The sequence below is a fragment of the Bombyx mori genome, chromosome 11 (assembly GCF_030269925.1).
Source record: "Bombyx mori chromosome 11, ASM3026992v2".
NCBI lineage: Eukaryota > Metazoa > Arthropoda > Insecta > Lepidoptera > Bombycidae > Bombyx > Bombyx mori.
Genome location: NC_085117.1, coordinates 11,424,907 through 11,428,800, shown reverse-complemented (window position 1 = coordinate 11,428,800; position 3,894 = coordinate 11,424,907).

Here is a 3,894-nt window from a genome sequence, read left to right as displayed (position 1 = left end):
AGCCTCCGTAGGGGAGGGTACCACCTGCCGTATCAGCGTACCTTACAGTTCTCACGACACGACCGGCGATCCGTGCGATTCGAGAATCCACCGATCTACACGGTTGATTGGCCTCGGATTAGGAGTATAATTGGACCGATAGTGTCAGTCCTTGACGCGCTCAATACCGATTTGTATGGAGAAATTGCAAATTTCTTTAGCACTGACTTAGTGAGTTTTTCGTGATGCTGCTCAGTCTCCGTGGTCGGGTCATCCGTGTCACGTTTAAGTCAATAGTTTCTCTGCAAATGAATCAGACATAAAACCGATACTCAGATAAGATAACTGAATAGCTTTATTACTGATCGTTCTCGTTCATCAAGACTATCGATATGATTCTGTATGAGACCGCCGCTAATAGAAAGTCAATCAATTGAACAGATGAATGCTGATAAAAATTTAAGATGATCAAATACGTGAGCCAGGCCTAATCGATGAATAGTTTGAAACGTTTCTTTCTTTGATGAGTGATATTTAAGAGTCGACTAGCTTTCGTTAAGCTTAGGTATACCGCAATTTAGCTTCCTTAGTCCTGGAGGTCTGTTCCGTGAACAAGAACAAGTGAATAATTGTCGTTGTATGTTGTTCCGCTCAGAACGACGGTGATACAAAAATACCATATTTATTTGGTTTTTGCGGTAAATAATCATTTGCAGAACAATCCAATTCAAAAGTAGCATCTACTGGCAAAAGCCCACACGAATGGAGATCTCTTTTGACTGAAATCATGACCTTTAAGCGTCACTGAGTCGTTGTAATAAGTCAGCAAATAAGCGATCAATCTTTTATTTACATTTTACGTAACACGATAATTACAATAAACGGTCACGCGGCATGCACTCCGCTTAAGGAACTCCTGTGCAACAACTCATGCTTTATATAATGCAATACTTTTGTCTTAAAATACTTTTTACTGATGGTATTCTGAGCCCATACGGTCTAGTACCTAATACTGCCACGCAGCAATCATGTCTTCAATTTGAAGGAGAAGATAGTCATTGTACCTACAATAAATTTGAATTTTTGGGCATAATGTCTCTAAGTAAGGTGCTATTCACGTTGTGATCTGTTAGCTTTGGTAACCTCTTAATATCAGAGGGGCCGTGAGTTAAACTAATCTCGTGCATTTCTTATCAGCGCCAAAGTTTTAGTAGATGCAATGGAATACAATTAAAATAGCTAATTAAGCCGGGTCTAGTTAGTGTTACGCTTCAGATCATGTTAAATTGGGTAATGCATTTCGGTATATAACTGTAAAAAAATACAAGACAAACTGTAAATGGTTCCCTTTGCGAAAACGAGAATGAATTATTAATCTCAAGTAAACGGAAAACAATATTTTCCAAGGTAGGCATTAGTTTTAGGGTGTTTTTTTTTTTAAATTTGGTCGTTTCTTAGTTTATTGGCGTGTAGCGAACAGATATGCCTCATGCTCTCAGTAAAGTATGTGTATCCCACGTGTTTATTTATTGTGTAAAACTTACAAATTATTTTATTGTGTGATGAATGAAGCAGTAGGCACTTGCTTGTGCTCCTGGCTTTGCTGATGTACATAAGCGACCGTAACTATTTGATTTTATAATACGATGTTATTTCTTCACCGTGGAAGTCGATCGTGAACACGTGTAAGGACGTATTTCTCTAGAATAACTAGTACCTACCTGCCTCACTGGATACGAGTAAGACGGGCGCCTTAATTCATTATTCCATAAAAAAAAATATTGCTTAGATGAGTGGACGAGCTCACAGTCCACCTGGTGTTAAGTGGTCACTGGAGCAAATAGACATCTACCACGTAAATGCGCCACTCACCTTGAGATATAAGTTCGAAGGTCTCAATATAGTTACAAAGTCTGCCCCACCCTTCAAACCGAAACGCATTACTGCTTCACGGCAGAAATAGGCAGGGTGGTGGTACTTACCTGCGCGGACTCACTAGAGGTCCTACCACCAAAACAATAGCCACCGATATACCTGGATAACAGTTTAGCTGCTCGTCACCGCCTTTTATAGCACAGGAAAACAAACAAAATATAGTTTACTCCAAATATATCAGTACTAATTAATTTTAAAAATATTCTTAACTGTTTTTCAGTTTAAAAATTTTCAAGATATTAGATAAGTAGAGCAATTGGTTAGATTTCGTGAAGCAGGTGGATACCGCAGCTGAAGGCAGCGTCGCGGAACAGCGACAGATTCGGTCGTGCCCTTTATTTTTGAGCACGAAAAACTAATGTTTACCGTTGCCGGAAAAACACCATCGTCGTAGTTCTCTTTATGTAACACCAAATCAAATTAGGATTACGGCAAATCATGTTATTCTCGGTTGACTGCAAGAATGTGACCATAGTACATATTTAACTGGATCGAATTCGGCAATGAATATTGTCATTAAATATTGACCTATCGTTAAAAATGCTCAGGCCACCGAAAAATGTTACAACCAATAGGTATGCAAAAAATTTAAAGAGACTGAGCTTTGTTTTACATTCAATACGCCTAAACTGTTTTAATATTACTTAAATTACAATTTAAGCTAAAGTGCAATAAAATTCTACTTAAACTCCCCAAGCAGTAAATGTTTATTAACTAATATGAAAATGGATGTACCTATGTTTTTTTTTTAATTTTTTTTTTATTGCCTTTGTAGGCCGACGAGCATACGGCCCACCTGATTGTTGATTTGATATTGATGAACTACGACCCCTTTTGTTTGATATGTAATTAAAACTTTGTTTAAGAGAATATTTGTGTCATGATACTTCTTGCGCACAATTGTCAGAAATTATGAACTACTAAAATTAAGAAGATTATCCATCAAATATATCGTTTATACGAGTTTGGTCAAGGTAGGTATACCTAGTGGCAGTAAAATATCACACATTTACTCATGGTTGTACCGCTAGTGCTAGCAATACATAGAGGTATGGCTATTATAGATTATATGAGACTATTAAAAAATTTTCACTGACAACTGTAATCGACTTGAACAAATAAATATTGTAGAGTTGTCAAGCTTAGTTGCTTAAAGAAATGATTTATTAAATTAGTACAAGATTTAATACAGTACATATATTGATGGGCTATTTATTACTTCTACTAAGAATAATCCTACACATGAAAATATTTGTTGCTACATTATTATTAGTTATCGAAGTATCTAAATAAATAACATATTCCATTAAAAATACTATATTATTCAAAGAAATATTAACTGTATTGTTATTGATATAAATAATATACTAGATCTGTTCCACTTTTTACGTAAATCACGTAAATTTAATGTAATTCTACGAAAGCCTGGTTTGGTTCACTAAGTTTTTCATAGAAAAGAACTATGATACAGTCAACTAGATTTGAAGCCTACCGCTAAATTTCGTCACAGTTACCTACATAATAGCAATATAGACGCTAAAATATTTTCCGTCGTTCAAAAATGAGCTCGTTTTTGCTTCTTGTTAAACATAAATGTAACAAGGTGCATTAGCCGCTGTTACAGTAATACTGTTTGAGCCCATTACGGCAAAAAATTCTAAACCGCTTGCTTGTTTAAAATTTAACAGTATATCTTGTGCTAAAACATTTAAAATAAATAAGTTTACTATTAAAAATAACTTTTGAGCGGGTCCAATACAAAACATGTATAAAATTTAAAGAGAAACGGCGATAAACATAACTGTTTTGAAAAGCGAAATGAATAAATGTGGGTTTTGGAGTCGGATCGTAAAATTTGCACGGTACGATAAGATCCCCTATAGAAAGCTTACATAGCGTAAATTTTATGAAATTATTGTTTTCATTCAACACATCGTGCAATTCATCAGTATTTTAATTTATTTAACGTTATTTTCATGC